At 34.3% G+C, this 21176-nt stretch overlaps 1 protein-coding gene across 1 annotated transcript in view; it reads left to right on the forward strand.

The window, feature by feature from the left end:
- Nucleotides 1-21176, forward strand: part of LOC111055635 (PDZ domain-containing protein 7) — a 124604-nt gene that overhangs the window by 39804 nt on the left and 63624 nt on the right. Inside the window, exon 2 of the mRNA XM_039423164.1 lies at nt 6811-6869. The gene's annotated coding sequence lies outside the window, so the exon portion shown is untranslated. The remainder of the gene's footprint in view (nt 1-6810; nt 6870-21176) is intronic.

Consider the following 21176-nt stretch of genomic DNA (forward strand, 5'->3'; position numbering starts at 1 on the left):
TGCATTCAGTTCTTCGTTTACCCATCAAGATCAATTAAGAGATCAAATAATCTACCCAATCTCCATGGTACCTGTTGAGCTGTATTTGAAATACTGTTGTTGTTGTTTTTGTTTTGGTTGTTTTGTCTATTCCCGATTCATATAACTTATTGGTTTTAGAATCTATGTCATTCTAGAACCGAAAATAAATAGCCTAAATGAAAAGTGTTGCTCTGACATATTCCTCAGATCATCGAATCTTGTATGTAAACCATTGGTGTTGTCACTGTTTAAGGTGATTCGGACTATTCTGACGTGTTCATATCTTGGAAAATTCATCCCAGATTCCAATCTCTCAATATAATTCACACCCATCTCAGTGATGAGTTTCAAGAGGCCCAATTTATTTCTTCAATCAAATGACGTCCATTAGCTCGAACAAACTCGATAATCAATCAAAAATGATGTTGATTAGAATGTCAACATGGACCGCGTTGATTGCAACTGACAGTAAAGGCCGATAAGAATTACTAATGAACTGAACATCAAGATAATGACGAGCATTACATAAATTTCTGGCAATCATTAGCGATCGGGGAGCGAGCCTACGTTCCTCATTATGATAAGTGTATAGGCGCTTATAGGCATGGTTATAGGCTTCGGGTGTGTACTCAGCGACGGTTATAGGTCGCGAGATTGAACTGCTGACTTGTTTTAGCAAGGTAAGTGTTATTTAATGGCAGAGGTCATCAACCGGGAGAAGCATTTGAGCCAGAATGCCCGGGCCAACGCGTCTCTCCGTCCATAACAATAAAAAATCCATTTCTATCTCACCGATCATGCCAGTGCCCTATAATCGGCTACAATGCATGCAACTATAACCGTGCAACTACTTTGCCCATCTTTATCGTCAGTATTATAGTTATTTCACATTTCAGTGCAGTAAAAAGCGAAACTTGTGGGTTCTCATCAGATCATGAGAGTTCTAATCTCGATTGTACAATAGTGAACTTAGGTACATCATGTCGGGATCACAGTCGAATGAGTAAACGATTATTATCTATGCCTATGTTATTACATAGATCGAAAAAGGTTCATGCAACTAAAGCATAATGGAGTTTTGAAGAATTTCTTCTCATGTCGAATGCACAATTTTCAAGAATAATGCATATTTCTGAAAATGTATTCAATACAGTATTGTATCCAGTTACCTAGATCGTAGAGTCAAAAACTAGCTTGGCACTAAGATAAAATATCATCTTTATCCAGCCTACAATGGAGTATTAATACTAAAACGATGCTTTTATTCTTCATAGTGTGAATGAATGGCATAGCAGTTAGTGTAGCTTTCATGCTTTTACAGTAATAACATCATTAAAAATCAAGAATCCTTCTTCTTCTTAGATTATAAAATTGGGAAATTAGCATGAATAGATGCTTTTGTTAAACAATCATCTGTATTTTATTAAAAGGTATTTTTTCATTGAATAAACAATCACAACATGCAGAATTTTTTAATTTTGTAAACTGTGTATATTATCATCATCATAATTGAATCTATAACTTCCAATACTATGTAGGATTGATAGAGTCAGAAACAGTTTCTGACTCTTGACTAGATGATTGACAAGTTTATAATATATTATCATCAACATAGAATCTATAAATTTCTTTAATATTATGAAGAATTGATAGACTGAGAAGCATCAGTTGTTGACTGTTGGTTAGAAAAGGCACAGGACACAGACGGTAGGCATAGCCCTGTGGGGACGTAGCTTCCGTTCAATTTCCGCGTTGAGAGCGGGCCACAGGCCCACAGTGACATGCCACAGCAGCCCACAGAGCAGTCGAGCGTTGCGTGCGTCACACTCAAACGGTTCGCCCGTCATCGTCATTGCAATTGTTGCACCTGCACGAGGAATTGGTTGCCGCCAGTCGATTGCAATGTTTGCATGGCATCAACACTGCAAACAGTTTTCAATACTTGAATCATCCTCATCGCTCTCTGGATGTGGAGGTGGCTTATCAGTTGCAAGTATTGTACAGCGTCAACTTGGGAAACAGTCGGGGTACTTGAAATACTTGAGGAGCGGTTGTCCCTGTGTTCGCGCTGATAAACTATCGATTAGATAAGTTCACGCTCCTTCTACTCCCTTTGAAAGGATGATTACTTAAGGACACCTCTAAATATAATTTATGTGTTTAGAAATCGCTTCCCAGTGGTTCAAACACCTAAAGTTGTAGATCCATCACTCATCTCTCTCATTATCATCATCATCATCATCATTCGTCTCATTTCTCACGCACAAGCCTTGAACAGAAGTGGGCAACACCCCTGGCAAGAATACTTGGATTATCCTCATCCAACTTTGAAGGTGTACTTCGCCAAGTAGTTTCTTAAACTTTAATAAAATCAAATTTAGAAATTCTCATTCATTAAAACATTATTGAGAAACTACTTAGTTTCAATTGCTTTCTTGTGATCAATTTCTAGTACACTCTCACTCGATCTAGAAATATAGGAGGCCTATCAATCTGAGGTGTATCACTTACAAGTTTGTATAGTATCAACTCTGAAAACAGTTTTGAGAATCTGCTTATTTATTACAATCTCAAAATCATTCATTCAATCCAATCTGGAATTGAACAATTCGGCAGATACCTTGTAGAAGCATTTAGCAGAAAGTGATCATCAATCATTGGACATAGATATCCTCATATTCCTATCACCATGTAATTAGGTGTGTAGAAAACGTTCAATTGATTCGTAGTAAGTAGATATTGAGCAGCATTAATGAGGTGGAAGAGATGTGAAGATGTATGACAATGAGGAAAATACAGGTCAACTGACGAAATATTCTCCTACTATGGTTTATTGCCCACAAGAGCCTTTGTTCTTAGGGAAAACATCCTATTCCAGGGCCAATTTCAATGAGACCTTATGTTGGGAGAAGGTCACTGGAAGGGATGATGCTGATGATGATGACATATTCTTTATCCTTTATTCAAAGATAAATAAACAAACAAATACATCCCAAAACCAATATCAACTTACAGTATTGTTTTACAGTGTGTTGGTATCTTGAAGCTCATAGCTGCTATTTAGCAGGGATTGCTTCTAATAATGAATTTTACCGAGAATGAGACGCTTTCCTGATGTTTCAATCTCAATGTTATCAATATAACGTATTTTACTCTTTTTTAGACCATTTTTATTGTTAGAAATAGTTACAACTATGATTGAGTGATTGATTACAATCTCAATGTGAAAATCACTGTGACTGATTTCTAAAAAACAAGTCAACAAAATTTCTTAACTCAAGTCAAAAAATTCCGATGTAAAACTGTTGCCCTCAAAAAAGTGCCGAGGTTCTTAAATTATCAAGATACTGTTTTCTATGTAGATTGCAATTTGTTCTGTGGATCTGACTAGTGCAGGCAGCTAAAACTCATATAATTGAATTACAGAGTTTATGTTCATTCACACGCAGTGGTTGTGAGTTGATGAATTTAATTAATGGATTAGGGCATTCAAAGTGATAGTCAGTGACCAGTGTAAACGTTTTTGGCCTCTCCTTGAAAGTAATTCCCATTGTTGATAATGAGCAGTCTGCGTACGGGAACAATGCTAAATTAATCAAGCCACTTTCTATGGTATGGAACTGTCTTCTCTCACAACAGATTCTGTTCCATTTTATCTTCTCAGTCAGTGGGCCAATAAGTTTTACTTTTTCTTTGCTGCATCATTCAAATTTAAGGTGGGCGTTTGCAAAATCTAAAAACAATGAACATAAAATACATAACCCTATTTCGAACGTTTTTATGTGATCTAAATTTGAGAGAGTTAATAGTACAAGGTTTAAAAAATAAATAAATAAAACTATTTGATTTGATTATTTCAATAGTAAAATTCATCTGAATTCAAATTAAACAAGAAGTTGACTATAAGTGGGTAAAATTTTTCTATTATTTTTTATTCCAGAAGTGATAAGACGTTGAGAATATAAGACTGACATTTTTCTTTTTGCAATACTTGTTGTATTGGAAGTAAGAGAATCTACGCTTCTTATCAATCCTGCTACTACGGTAGTAATTGCTTAAGCACAATCCACGATCTTAAATACACATTTAGTATCCAAGTAGAATATGATAGCAACTCAATAAAGCTCATTTAAATTGATTGAATAATGATAAATATTGAATCTGTTTTATTCCAGAGCGTGGACCTTCAAAGCATTTCAATTAATTTCCGAGATATTCCAGTCAGACATTCATTATCATTAATTTTAAATATTGAGAATGAACCTCAAATCCAACGATGTTGAGGATTACAGAGCTCTTATTTATCACTTGTACGAATCAAACATTTCTACTCTTCAAAACACGTCTGAGCTCATTCATTCATTCATTATGGCCAGTTATCGGACTGTTAATGAAAGGCGTGGAAAGAGAAATACGACGAGAGACTTCTTTCATTGCGCACAAAAGTAGGTTCCAGCATCTACATGGGAACAGGTCATTAGCACGGTACTGAGGAGAACTAACTAACTTCTTGCAATGGAAAAGAAATGGAGCCCACTGAGCAGTGTGATCTTCTGCTCTGATGGAACCAAACTTTCCATATTCATCGAATTTTTTCATCTTCTTCTAGTTGTTTTACTATCTCTCTCCAATATCTCGTCAGTTTAGATTATCTTTTCATTTAATTTGAATTCAAGTTCGTTCTCCTCACTCTCAGGATATGGGTACATAACATTTTTGTATAACTCTTCAAGTTCAACTCTCTATAAGAGTCTATCGATTGGTAATAATCCGGTAATCTGTCTTGCTTTTCTAGATCTAGATGTGCGTACAGACTCATGCGCCACCAACATGCGCTTGGCTATTGATCTGCTGATGCTATGCTTATTATATCAGTGCCTTATACTGTGTCTCTACAAATACAGCTATAATAAGCATAAAATCAGTTGATGAAACGTGAAATGCGCGTGTTTGTGGCTTATAAGCCTGTACGCGTCTTAGAATATTACCTTGATGTATCACAGTCTTTTTCACCTGTTAAAATAATTGCAACTATTTTATCCCATCCAGCGTTCTCTTCTTTCGATTTTTTTCTAATATATTATTGATCATAAACTTCACTTTCCTCATATTCATAGTGTCATCCATTTTCCTTCGTTCTTCGCCTATCTATTTCTGTAAAATGTATCCTTCTTGACACTTCCTATTTTACATTACGCTATTCCTATCATTTTCATTCTATGTTCTTAATTTTCAAAACCTGAATCTCGCTCTCAGTCTCTGCAACGATGTACCATGCCATGTGATTATTGCAAAAATCGAATCTGACTTGAATAAAGTTATCATACTTCTGTAGGTGAATCGTATTATATTTATTCATGTGCTTCTTACCCCAAGTCCTTATGCATTCTCCTGCCATCCTCTTGCCTTATGCATTCTCCTGCCATCCATTACCTGATGCATTCTTCGGCTATCTTCTCGCCTTGAAATAACTGGAACGACCCAGCAGTGAGCCAAGTTTCACTCATACAAGCCAGACAGAGTAGGCCTACTATAGCAGTTGTTCCCAGATGAGCGGAAAACAACAACAATAAAAGGATGTCCAGTCAGTCGCTGATTCCTTGTTTGCCAACTACTTTCCACTGTTTCATCAACAACAGCTTCGTTATTCCATGTGAAAAAGAGATAGAAAACAACAGTAGCTTCGTTATTCCTAGTTAGAAAGGGACAGCAAATAGAAACAACATCGTTTGACATTCGTGAATTCGTGAAATAATAGATTTGTTGAATAAAGTCTATGTTTATTTAATATTGTTTTAATAATATATTTTTGGGTGAATAAATTATTTACATGAGTGTCAAAAGCTCCACCCCAGATTACTATCCCATATTCTAAAATGGATTGCACCAATGCAAAATACACGGTTTTTAAATCTTTCAGTTCTAATATTTTATTTATTTGGTAAAATTTATATGAAATATATTTAAGTTTTTTAGTTATAAAAGCAGTATGGGGCTGCCACTTCAAGCATTCATCAATAATTATTCCTAAATACTTTAAATTACATACATTTACAATACTTGGACAACTGCAGAGGTCCTTGTTTGTGCACTTTAAGTGAAGTTTTATTTTTAAGTTTCTATCAGGCTTTCCAGCTGCATTTGCTGAAAATGAAATATATTTAGTTTTCTGTACATTCAAGCTCAATGTATTTAGTTCCAGCCATTTTTGAATTTTAGACATTTCACCTTCAGCAACCCTGAAAGCATCTTTCCAGTTTTTTTGCGAAAAAATTATAGCTGTGTCATCGGCAAAAGACACCAGTTTACCACAGTCTAGTTTCAGTTTTAAAAGATCATTTACATAAAGCAGAAATAGTATTGGAGATAGCACGGTACCTTGAGGCAAACCAAAGATGTAATAAAAGCTGCGTAGGTCTACTAATGGAGAAAATCAGTGTAATAAATCAACTACCAATTGTAGTAAATTGTATTTTGTTTCCACATTGAACAGATTGTGATGATTTGAATAAATGATGAATTTTGAAGTATTTCAGTGAGTTTGTACTTCCTGATTTCACGTTCAAGATCATGTTTTTTTTTTTAATAATCAAATCGGAATTTTCGTAGGTTGAATAAGACGCATTAAAAATACGGTGCATGAGATTTTTAGTGATTGATGAATATGTCAATAAAAATAGTGATATGAAAGATGAAGCTGATTGAATTCACAAAATTAAAATCGGAATTATTGAGCTAATGAAACATTATTTTGAAATGATAATTCATTTATATTTTTTTTCTTTTCAGAAGAGAGTAATCGCTCATTCCTCGTTATGGAGGTAGCAACAGAGAACCAGAATATTTAAGTGAGTATATTAAATTATCAAAAAGGCAATATCGTTAACCTAAACATACCGTCACCTACATAGAATATACTCACTCTAGATCCTAATAAATGTGTATTCTACGTTCAACGTAACAATTTCACTCATAGTATTAACAAGTATTGCATTTTTCTTTAAATTTCTATCCTTCGTCTGTAATGATTCAGTTTATTTATCTTGTGGTGTGAACTATAGAAAATTAAGGCATCACTTAATTATTATTAATTACAGCATTTAATTTGGATTTTCGTTTAATAATAATAATTAATTCATTGGCATTTGAATAATTGCAATATCTCAGTAATTTCCATCTGTAGACATCACTCAATCCAATAGCAAACCCGAAATAATAAGTGAACTGGACAAGAATAAGGACTTTAAATGGAGACAAAACCAAGAAATACTCATGACGAGGACTTATAATGAAGAAACAAACAGAGGTTTGACAAGGGAAGAGAATACGAAGCATATTATAAAGAATGGAACAAATGCAAGCACTAATGCTAGGCACTTCACACAAGGTATAGTAGACAGTATTGAGAAAAACAAGGAAAACATGACAAGGATACCAACAAGACAGGAAAAAGTCGCAGTGGGGAGAAGTCAATGATTATGATAGAGAAAAAACGGGGGAGACTGAAAAGCGAGGTGAGTGGAGACTGAAGCATGCGCTAGCCTACTTGGTGTCGCGAGAAAAATGCGGCTAGCCACGTTGGGAAAACCATCCGGTGGCTTCAGCCCCTTGTGGGAGGGGAGCAGTAAGTTTTTTTGGCGGGAAGGGGGGTCCCCGTCACCAAGAAGCGTGAAGCGGCGTGATAACGGGTTCCAGCGGCCTCTGCCTCTCCCACACCGCGGGACATCGACCTTCAGTAGATTGTCCTCTCCTCATCAGGATGACTGCTATCCTCTCCTATACTGTATTCTACTCCACGGTGCATAGTAGACCACGGTATGTTCTCCACGATACTTCCAGACTACACCGTACTCGGCTATTCGCAACACTTGTCAATCATCTTTGATGCCCCAATCACAACAACTCGTTCAGGAAGAATTGATCTTCAGAAACTTGAAGACGCATTTATGTAGCTGATATAGTTTTTTGGTTTCAAGCTATTAATTTCTATTATTGGAGGTCTTCAACCCATACTGTATCAAATGATGGGATAAATCAAATATTCAAATTGGAGGCAGAGATTCAACTTATTGATTAGTATAGATTGAATTTTCAATAACTAGTAGTTCTGTGAACAGTAGACCTCACGCAGTCTTCTCATCCACAAGTATCTGATGTCACCTGTTTGCGAAGTTAAACTCAGTTCACAATTGAATTTGTATTCCATATGATAATTTATCCAGTTCCGTGATAATCTTTCTATCTGATGAAAATATTCGAAAATTAATTTTTTTCAATCAAAATATTATAATTTCTTCATATTTATTTCACCTATTAAATTTGTTTTTTTCAAATGTGAGAATATTGATACTGATGGGCACGCATAACAAAACAAAATATTGAAACCATAGATAGACCTTATAGAAATAGGCACGGCTTTTCCAGACATCTCTGTAATTCACTTGTCAGCTGATTGATTATGAATAATTCTATAGTCTGATTAATCCTATCTTTAGAGTAAATTATAAATAATAATAATAATTATAATGATATTGGAGTATGGAGGAATTCCTTTTCCTTCCATATTATCCTTCAAATGCAAAATTAAAAAAAAAAATATTGTGTATACTTCGACGCGCAGTTGAAAAAGGAATATTCCTGCCAAATCTCATAGAAATCTACCAACGCGTTTGGCCGTGAATGTGTTACATACAGACAGACAAAAGAAAATCCGAGTTATTACATAGACCTCACTACGTTCGGTCAAAAAACAATGAATGCTAGCAACTGTCATTCGTTTTTAAAATTGTTTCTATTTATTGATTTGTGTTGCTTCTGCTGATGTGGAGACTTGATGGTTGTTCCACATTGTCGAATACCGGTGATGAATTATCCCCAATGAGTGGGAAAACCACAATTTGATAAAAATCACACAACCCTCCCTTACTACTAATGCACAAGTATCTGCGCCTGTGTTAGTGTGTAGGTATAATTAATTACACTAGCTTTAGTGATTTACAGGCCACTCCAGATATACGCTTTCACACTTTAACCCGCTTTGGGTTGAAAGGAATAACTATGAGAAAGAATAGATGAGATGTAGTCTATAAGGACTTTCTATTGAATATTATGTTATATTAGCAATTGGGAATAAATATGAGAGAACAATAGTGGATTCAAGTAGTTGAACTTCAAAGTAGAATGCGAATTGGTAACGGATTTTTCAATGTTACTTATTCATTGAGGGAGGTACACGGAAATTGGATGAACCAGTGGCATTCTCCTTGTTATGCCTAGTTAGACTGCTGTAAACAAATACCATCTGCCACTCCCTTCTTAACGGTAAATTTGGGCGTCTGTTTTCTATTTTCACACTTATTAGACTACAAGCAATGTCCACTCCTAGCTAACTAGTGAATAGGATTCTTTGAAACCGAAGTAGGCTACCATGATTTGAGGTCTCGAATTGTCATTCAGAGCATGCAGAATTGTTTTTAAATTTAATGTGTTGTTAAGAAGTCCATTAATTTGATTCATAAACAAGTACACAGGAGAGAGAAGTTTCAAAGGAATTCAAATTCCAGTTTGAAATGCCAATATAATATTTAAAGATGAATTGGAGGAGAAAGGTTATAGAAGCGGAAGTAATAAAAGAAGAAAAGGCAAATGCAGACAACCAGAAGTGGAAGAGAAATTTGAAAAGTTGAGCACACAAGGAAAATGAGAATATTGGATGACGTGAAAGTCTCTGGAAATTTGTTATATCAAATTCGCAAATTTTAGGTAGGTGCTTCAAAGAAAAATCAAATAGTGGAACCAGAGAGTCGTCATCCAGAGGGAGTCCTCAAAGAGTCGTCATTCAGAGAAAATAACGACATTGAGGAATATGTTGGAACAATTTTCGGGGATAAGATAAATTCTGATAATATCAATATTTTCAGATATAACAGTAAGTTAGTGCCGGTTACACAAAATCCGGTTAAATTTTAATCGTGATTGATTTAACGAGAACCAATCAGAGAAACCTTCTTTTCGGGAAAGCCTTCTCTCATTTGGGTCTCTTTGGAGATTGGTTCTCGTGAAGTTAATCACGATTAAAATTTAACCTACTTTTGTGCAACCGGCCTTAAGTACTTTTTGTCAATCGCGATTAACATAGAACAACTATTATATTAATAATTTCGATATAAAATGTATATTCGAATGGAGACATTTTTTCTTCGAGCGATTGCTCTATTCCAAATAGACAAGAGGAAGATAGGTCGTTACCGAAGTTCCTTCTCCACTAAATTCTAGAGCCAGAACAATTGATTAACAAACACGAACGTTGTATGTATGAGTGATTAAGATTAAAGTTGAAGTGAAGAGTTGGGTAAGAAATATATAGTTGCAATCCAAGTAATGAGTTCATGCGATACATAAGTTAGAAGCAGAGTTGGATATCATCAGCCTTGAAAGTAGCATCAGAACGATATGCGGATTAGAATAACTTGGCAACTATGATATAGCTGAATAATATACCATCATCTAGATATAACTGACTTTACACAACATAACTCCAGTAAACACTGTGTAACGTTGGTCGTTATGTATGAAAGAGCATTCTGAATAATCATTTCGAAATGCATAGCAAAAGGATTTGGAGCCAAGAGAAGTATAATAGCCTGCAGCCAGGTCGTGACCACTTGACACCTATGAATGATGTCAAAGCCAGCGTGGGAGCAACAAACAAGTGCGAGAGAGAGAGAGAGAGAGAGAGAGAGCGAAACTAAGAAAGATATTTAAAATATTGAAATTTGCACGCTAAACAAACACCTTTTCAAGGAGAATATTTTTTCAAATGTCTTCTTCGTCACCCATTATGTAAATAAGACACCTGATGTGCATACACCTTGTAACTCACGCAAGACTCATTGAAGCTTTGCTAATGAAAAAATGCAAATTGAAATACTAATTTGTAGAAAATTGTTATTGATAACTTCATTCATAGTAAGCCAGAGACAGTCTCACAATAATTCATTAGCACTTCTACAGCAGCGAATGTAGAAATGTGACATATAAAATTAATCTGGATTGGACTATACTTATGTGTCACCTTTTTTGTCACTTGACGAAATAATGAAAAATTCAATTGGTTCATTGAAAATATAATAATCTCATGGTAAATCATTCATCATCATCTTCAAGTAGAAGTTAATCAGGTACTGAAATCATACTATAACCATAGAATAACCATAATCTATTCTATAACTGATGAAATCTTGAAAGGTTATAAAAATGCATATAATATTGCATTGTTAATATGTGAAATGTCAGTCACACTAATGCAATACAATGAGTTTTGTAATATCCATCAGATACTACATAAATGACTAGCAATGCGATGTGCATAAGAGTTCTTTGTGAATGTATAATCAGTTTGCACAGTTCACAGTGTAATCATTGTGTTATTTCTGAGGATTCACACCTACGTCATTAGAACTGTTAATGGGTTCTGAATGGCTTATTTCTTCGAATGGAATTTCTAGTTCCTGATCCCAAGTTTACATACTTAACAGTAAACGGCCAGAATAGGAATCATTGCCCATAAAAACTAATCTACACCTGTTGACCATTGGGAAAGGTAACTCTATCTTATCACGTAATCTGAAATGATTATTACATTACAACCAGGATTTCACGACTTTAGTGGACTTGTCTTCTGTGGAAAACATTTTTCAATTCAATATAAATCAGCTTCAAATCATTATTACATATTATAAATATAATCATTATTATTATTTTATTGTGGATGATGTCCACATAAGCATTTTGCTTGTGCCTGGGTAATGGAAAGTGTGAGGATGTTTTGATGAGATTATCAAACGTCCATGCATACCGGCGGATTCGAACCCACGACCGGTTTCAACAGAAACATCTTTATTGGACTCTTTTCTGATTTCAAGTGTGAATACAAATGATATTTATGTAACACCTGTAGCTACGATCATGAATATAATAGTGTATAGATCAATGAAAATTAACTTTGTGTAGTCGAGAAAATTCAGTGAGATTCCATTGGCAAGAGAGACCTAATCTAATATTGAATAAGGATGATCCATCAAACCTTACTACAGATCCATGACTACAGTGATGTGTTTTATTGTTTATTTTCAGTGAATATTCTGAAATGAAAGTCCAACACAGAAGAAATTTACAAATTTGTTCTTGTACTTGGCCGGATTTAGAAATTTGGCGCCCCTATGCACAATATTTTTTCCGCCCCGACCCCTAGTTAGAGTTATTCTCCTAAAAATAGTCTAAAAATCCATAGAAGGCATACTATGGTCCATTAGGGTATACCATGACCTACTATTGAACATCATATCCCGATGCAACTTTATAATTATTGCATTTTTTCAAAGGGTAAACTGGTTTGTAAACTTCGAGAATTTATGAAGTACAATGCTAGTGGAGGAAGACAGAACTAGCTCGACATACCGAAAAATATGGGAGTGACCATGCGAATGGAAGCCACGCCCCAATTTCAACGAGCAGTCTCATTGGACAATCACTAGCATGTGATTATCGAGCTGCTTCCTCATTGGTTATGAACTGTTGCGGTCAAATGGCGACTACTCAACTTATTGACCAATCAGATAGCTCCTTGGTTTTGAAGGTATGGACTAAGAAGTATATTCAAATATATCTATTAGAATGCGATATAAGGTTATTTTTGATTTCAAGAACAACTGAACCAGACTAGTTTCATTACATTCCACGTTTTCAGATGGAAATTCGGGGCTGAGAGTTTACTTTTCACCAATGTAATTAAAATGCATTGTATTCTAGATACTTTGCTTTAGGCCCTACACCATTTTTTTTCGTTTCAATCTGATCTTTCATTTAGACTTGTGAAGGTTAGACATGAACTCTGTGAAAGTTCTTTCAAGAATTTAATTTTAAAATTTCAAAATTAAGAACTTCATTTTTCAAGAAATTACTGAATTGATATTCGGCCCATGGGCCGAAGCCTACCAGGCCTATTGGGGAATCCAGCCCTCGAATTAGCATTCTTGATGTGATTAATATGAAATCCCTTCATTAGCAATAACAATAATACATAGTATGAGGCCATAATTTTCATACCTTTCACTGGACAAGACATAATTCTTACAACGGGAAGTCTTCCAATCACAAGTTACTCGAAAAAAATAATTCATTTGAGAAAGTTGATGCATAACATATTTATGGTTATATAGTGAGGTCCACGTTATAATGGCAGTGAAGAAAGATAGGAGAAAAACGTTGCCAAGTCTCTCCATTTTGCCACTGACTGTACACAGCTGTTACTCAATTCATCCCATTAAATGTAATCTATTAATAATTATCATTTCCTTGATAAAATAATCAATTTAATGTCAAATTGATAAAGAAAATATATTTTTTCATAATTTGATTCAAAAATTTTCTTTCATGACTGAGATCAGATTTTTATTTTTATACATGAAAAAGCGGCTAATTTAAAAAGCTGTGATACAACAATCTGAATTTCAAAACAACAGAAATTGAGTTATTTGGTAGGTATTCTATTCCAATTCCCTTTAAAAATAATAGAAAAATAGAAATCCTATTTAAAAATAAGTAATTTCAATGGATTAATTCTGAAATAACTTTTCAATATTATTTATACCGGTACGAGTAGGTCAACCTATACGGGTAGGCTAACATAAGCATGGATGAAGTCTAGGATGGTTAGTTATCAACTTTTAAAATGTCATTTCAGGTATTTTAATTTGTGTTTCTAATAAGGTAATGTTTAAAAATTATTTCATTGTTTCGAAAACACAATATTTTAAATCAATTATACGACTTGTGAACTCAAGTATTTTGATATAATGAAGAAAAAAAATGGCGGCTGAGAATATGGTTTGTTCAGTTTTGTACAGTCACTGTCAAAAGTAAATGTAAACTATTCTAGCAAATAGACAACATTGCAAAGCGAGAGAGAGATAGCGCTATATGTTTTGTTGTATGATAGAAAAGGACAGCAACAGCATTGTCAATCGTACACTGCCATTATAATGTGGACCTCACTATAGTAATAAAGATTTTGTGTCAATTACCTGGAACCACGGTTTATAGAAGAATAAATTCCGTGCCTGGAACTATACCATCTTTGAGTTGTGAAAAACGAGTTTGATGTTCCCCGAGTTCTATCAAATAAGTACAGGTCGTTTCAATTAAATGAGATTTTATTAGTCGCACCGTCCGATGTCTTCACGGGTTTTAGTACAAACAATAAAATTTCAAGCTCCAAAGTGGGCGAATTGGTCCAGGAAATAAAAGAGACAAATCAGACCAAAAGTTTCCCAAATTGCTGCTGAGTCGTATTCTAGTTTATCGTCTTCACGCTCCAGGAAATCGTAAAGAAACAATAATGTTGGACAACTCTGACAGGTGTCTAGAGCCACAATCCATTTGTCCTATTAGAATACATTATTCAGAACAAAGTAATTTTGTATAATGAGCTGCTAATAAAATTGCCACCATAAACACACAATAAATTTTAGTGTTTCACTTTCAAGACTGGTTCTAAATAGAAGACATTCGAAAATCCATGTACTAGATAAGTCAGCGATAATATTATATGAGGAGAATTATCACTCCATTGTCGGATCAATTCTAAAGTTTGTATGCAAATTGAAATTGCAACAACCTACATGAAAATAAAATAGCTCAATGAACTCTACTCTATTTCCTTGCCAGATTAAAGGAGAATTCTTCCTACATGAGTAGATGTAGGATACAGTAGAGATGAAATATACTGTTTTCTCTTTAAAAGTTCGTACTTCATTTCAGTAAATCTCTACTAAAAATCTGGTGTGGCGCACTCACACAACTTTCCTTGTCGTTATGAAAATTGATCACCTGAGCATCTCAAGTCAACTATTCAAAGATTTGAGCCAGCTGGTGACAGGGCAATAACGCTGGAAACACACATGAGGTCTGCTATCTCTTCATAGTGAATGATTTAATAGAATCAACAATAATTTGCAATTGAATAATCACATTTTCTCGAATTTGAAGCTTATTTTCAATTTTAGGTGAAAATGTTACTGAACATTAATTGTAGATATTTTCATGCTCAATCTACTCCACTTGATTTTTTTCGTTTCAATTGTATCTGAAGCCTGATAATTAGGAATCTATCTGCATTGATGGGGCGAAGCTCCTGAAATTTTTACAGATATGGGACTTGTGGCAGTTGATAGAGCTTATCGATGACTATTTTAGGTATGAATTTGATCAAAATCGTTGGAGCCGTTTCCGAGAAAATCACGAAAAACCCTGTTTTTGACAACATTCTCGCCATTTTAGCCGCCATCTTGAATCGCATTTGATCGAAATTGTTCGTGTCGGATCCTTATAGTGAAAGGACCTTAAGCTCCAAATTTCAAGACATTCCGTTAATTATTGGGAGATGAGATATCGTGTACACAGACGCACATACACTCATACACACACATACACACACACACACACACCACACACACACACCACACACACACAACACACACACACACCACACACACACACACACACACACACACACACACACACACACACACACACACACACACACACACACACACAACACACACACACACACACACATACATACAGACCAATACCCAAAAACCACTTTTTCGGACTCAGGGGACCTTGAAACGTATAGAAATTTAGAAATTTAGAAATTGGGGTACCTTAATTTTTTTCGGAAAGCAATTACTTTCCTTACCTATGGTAATAGGGCAAGGAAAGTAAAAATCAATGTCAATACAATGTATTCAAAGTTCTCAGTTTGCATTATTGTTGACACTTTTACATGAACATGGAGAATGAAGAAGATGGAAAGTGAAGAAAATTAGAATAAAGTATATGGTGGATGTGGTATAGTAGCAGTCGTACGGTATCGAGTAATTTATTTTCCATTTTTTGCTGGAAAAAACCAAGATAAATAAATAAGGATTCTCTAAATTGATCATTTAAAATTGATTCTCACAGAGATCACAATCACGTTAAAAATTTGATACAAGGAATCACGAAATTCCAGATGTAATGTTGATATTGTATCGTGGCAGGATAAGGGAGATAAAAAACAATTATTAAGACTTCCATTCTTGAATCGAAACATTCTTTCTCCGCGATATTCTTGCATGTTACTGACGGCAATACATGATTTTTTTCCAATAATACTTATTATTAAACGATCATTAATCACTAACCTAGTTCAAATCAACAATATTTCAGTAGAATGCAACCTAATAAAACTGTCAATGTCAATAAGAGAGATATATTAAAAGCCGCTTGGCAAAGAAATATAAATTTTTATGCCAGAATGATTGCATCTCAAATTAGCCCAGTTTTATTTCACTTCTTTGTCTGTACAATTACAGCTTCGTCCAGTTTCCCTACCGAAGGAGCAATTAGAACAATTAGCAGCTATTTTCTATTGTTACGGTATACCCAATCAGACCATCAGCCACGATTTATGTTCAAATTATTATCGGAATTATACAACTATCTCTGGCTACGGTTTTCTTGTCTTTCTCTTCCACGGGTTTCATGGAGCGTTCTCGTTTGAATGTTGAACTATCGAGATCGAATGACTTGGTTTGATTGGTTAGATTATTTACACATTAAAAATGCAATTTATTTGTGCAATTGATCATTGTAGCTCTACCATTCTCCTGTAGATTTTAATGATTGACATTTGGTTACTTCCTCAAACTCTATTCTACTTATTAGAAAAAACTGGTGGATTCGCTTTTCATAATTTAATAATAATTAATGTTATTTCCTTCTAATAGGAATATTTCATTCAAATTGTAAAAGTAGCAGAAGTTTCCTGGAATCAAATGTTAACTCAATGGTTAGTAATAACCATTACAACATAAGGTGTTACGATTGGGGTTAAGCGAACTATTGTATTCAGGATGACAAAATCAATTGGAACACTAATTTTGAAACCAAAACACAATAGTTCATAGATCAATATTTACAGTTGTTTTAGGACATTACGTGCATTGTTTATCGTTTAATTGATAGTTGCTAATAGATCTATCGAATTTGTATTAACAATAAATTGTCAAGTTATCAACTTTCAGATGTTTTCGGACACTACATGCATTTTTTATCGTTTGATTGATAGTTGTTAATTAATATCGATTTTGTATCAACTATACATTGTCCATTTATCAAATCACAGTTCTTTCGGGACACATGCATTGTTTATCGTTCATTGATTGTTGCTAATAGATTATTTGCCGATTTCGATCAACAACACATTGTTTATTTCTCGATTTATAGTTATTTTATAGCAAACAGATCACCTATCGTTTCTGTATCAACAATACACAGTTTATCGGTCCATTTAAAGTTGTTTATGGCATACAGATCACCTACAAGCAGTCATAACAATAATTATGAATCTCCAGACGTCTTTGCTGTTGGCTCATGAGCATCCATTAATCAGTTGGTTGGTGTGCCGCTTTCAGCCTTGACTTTTGGCCAAGTCACGCCGGCTCTGGAAGCAACCGTTCAGTGCTCGGCTTATCGTCAGAAATTATGTGAAATACCTCACTGACCATGCTAATCTATGGCGATAAAATCCCGCATACCGTTACCTGCGCGATACACTCTTTGAAATTTCTATAGATGATTGTTAATTACTCAGAGTGGTTCAATCTTCTGCATTGCTCCTGAGAGAAAATAATAAAAAAAATGATCTATTATATCTGCGTAGTACTGTACCAGTCTAGAAGCTGGATCTATAAGAGCTGGACAGTAATTTATTGTTTAAACAATAATTTAAGTTTGCTTACAGTCTTCAAGTTTAACTATACTCACTGGATCTTAATATGAATTAGAATCAAGCGAGTATTGTTATACGTTTGTATACAAGTCATTCTTGACTGTATACATTGGAAATAATATCAGTTATTTCACTAATATTTCAAATTTGAGCACTTGGACATTCTCTCTTATGATTACTTGTTTGATTCTATTCTGACTTCCTAAGAACTTCTGATTACTATTCACGTACTTTTTGAATTTGTTTCATGTGAAATCTTGAATGATCTATCAGATAAATTGAAACAAAATTGGCTGAATTTTCTTCCAATATGCATGTAATAATCAATCATGAACTACATAATGTTGCCGGTGAACCATGAACATTACCAGTCATTTATTGATTAAACGAAAAGAATAAAATAACGGTTGACAAAGAACCATTACTGCAAATCTATTGAATGAACCAAACACACTCGAATACAGAGAAGAGAACAGTTTCATTCAAGGAAAGTAACATTCCACCTATGTATTATAGCATGGTGAAAAGAATGAGAAAGGTACCTAGTATAGGTACCTAGTAGATGTAGAGAGTGAATTCAAAGCAGTCAATTTTTAACAACTTCAAATCATCTTTGATTCAAGATTATGAATTCAAAATAAGCATATAATTCCCAAATATTCTCTCATATTGCTATCGTCGTTTACATCAGCATGATATTATATCCCAATACATAATATTCGACTCGTTATCGTGACTTTATGGAGAAAGGACAAGGAATTCTTTCACCCAGGTTTGATTAAAATGTTGTATAATTTTTTTGTTATCCTCAATCGAGGAAAGAGCTGATCTGAGAAGATTGACGGTTAGGTTTTACGAAAAGAGATTATATGTACCTATTATCAGTCATTAAACAGTTACTGGCCGAATTGGGAACAGCTAACGATGCTCACAGGTTTATTTTTCTCTTAGAAAATTCTATAGATGATTGTTAATAATTACTCAGAGTGTTTCAATCGACTGTATTGCTCCTGAGAGAAAATTATCAAAAAAGTTATTAATTTATTATATTTAGATTTATTATATCTAGAAGCTGGATCTGTATGAGCTGGACAGTAATGTTTAAACAATAGTTTAAGTTTGCTTACAGTCTTCAAATTTAACTATACTCACTGGATCTTAGTATGAATTAGAATCAAGCGAGTATTGTTATTCATTTGTATACAAGTCATTCTTGACTGTAAGTTATATATTGGAAATAATATCAGTTACTTCACTTATATTTCAAATTTGAGCACTTGTATACTGAACATTCTCTCTTTTGATTACTTGTTTGATTTTATTCTGACTTGCTAAGAGCTTCCGATTACTATTCACGTACTTTTTGAATTTTTTTCATGTGAATTCTTGAATGATCTATCAGATGAATTGAAACAAAATTGGCTAAATTTTCTTCCAATATGCATGAAATCATCAATCATGAACTACATAATGTTGCCGGTGAACCATGAACATTACCAGTCATTTATTGATTAAACGAAACGAATAAAATAACGGTTGACAAAGAACCATTACTGCAAATCTATTCGATGAACCAAACACACTCGAATATAAAGAAGAGAACAGTTTCATTCAAGGAAAGTAACATTCCACCTATGTATTATAGCATGATGAAAAGAATGAGAAAGGTACCTAGTAAGTGTAGAGAGTGAATTCAAAGTAGTCATTTTTTACAGACTTCAAATCATCTTTGATTCAAGATTATGAATTCAAAATAAGCATATAATTCCCAAATATTCTCTTATATTGCTATCGTCGTTTACATCAGCATGATTATATATCATAATACATAATATTCGTTATCGTGACTTTATGGAGAAAGGACAAGGAATTCTTTCACCCAGGTTTGATTAAAATGTTTTATAAGTTTTTGCTATCCTCAATCGAGGAAAGAGCTGATCTGAGAAGATTGACGGTTAGGTTTTACGAAAAGAGATTATATGTATTATCAGTCATTAAACAGTTACTGGCCGAATTGGGAACAGCTAACGATGCTCACAGGTTTATTTTTCTCTTAGAAAATTCTCATTTATATTGTTTTGTACAATATTACAGGTTTGCATGTAAAAGAGCTATTGCAAAGTATTTATAGGAAAATGCGATGTTTTTACTTTCGCTCGAAATATACTGTCTTAGTTTATATTTCTTCCGTCAGCTAACTTCCAAGTGACTGATGAAAAGGTGAAAAGCAGTGATCAAAGTGAAATATAGTTGCGGTGAAGGGTATTTCGATTCTGATTTGAATACTTGGTAGATATCTGAGATTATTGAATGGTCAAGAATACATTTTTGCTACCTGTAAAACCACACAAGATTGACATATTATTTCTTTGAATTCCTATTTTTATGGATCAACCCAATCAAACAACTAAAGATTGTGAAATGCAATTTAGGTTTTGAATTTATCAAGCAATCGTATAACTCATTTGGAATGCAATTTTGAGTAACAGTATAAGAATATGTCATAGCGGAGTAGGAAATAGCTTATTACAAACCAACATAATAATGACTTATTTGGGTGAAGAGAATAAATTGTATTTGTCAATTGAATCCCTTAAAACATTGTGAGTACTATCAGCTACTGCAAGTACAGGACCGGAGACCGTTCAATGCGGTTTATATTCTAATACCAGTTATGCAACCTTCTGTTTACAGTGAAAGGTCTTCCACCTTCTAGTCCGTCCGGCCAGCGTCTCTACGTTATTTGCCCAACTCAACCGCAAGTCAGCGGAGTTTACATACAAATGCTCATTTCATGGCCTTTTCCTAGCATGAATATTCTCATCTCGATCTAACTGACAGTTCACAGCCACTATAATTGCTTCGAATTTCATTTCATAACGTTCTCTAACTGGCTGAACGAAAAAGCAATCTGCGAATGTGATTGTATCTTCAACCTGTTAGCGCGTCCTATTATGTCAGTGTTATTTGAGAATTGAGTTCTGAAAGTTATGTTCATTTTATACAATTTCGTTTTAGATTATGATTAGAGGCATTCGGCATGGAGTAATCTTATTTAAGGATAAGGATGAGTATAGTAAGAGGTTATAGTAACGAGATCAAAGAGACTATAATATGCCGAAAATTATTTGTAAGATTGAAGAGGGATGAGCCTTTTTTGGGATAATAGTATCCAACTATTCACATCTAATTTAACAAACTATGTGAGACTGCTACGATATGCAATAAATTGAAAATAGTTACAAAATTACAAATCTGAGAAAAAAATTATAAATAATGTACGGTATAAAACCAACACAACATTCAACATACTATTACG

The sequence above is a fragment of the Nilaparvata lugens genome, chromosome 3 (genome assembly GCF_014356525.2).
Source record: "Nilaparvata lugens isolate BPH chromosome 3, ASM1435652v1, whole genome shotgun sequence".
NCBI classification, from domain to species: Eukaryota; Metazoa; Arthropoda; class Insecta; order Hemiptera; family Delphacidae; genus Nilaparvata; species Nilaparvata lugens.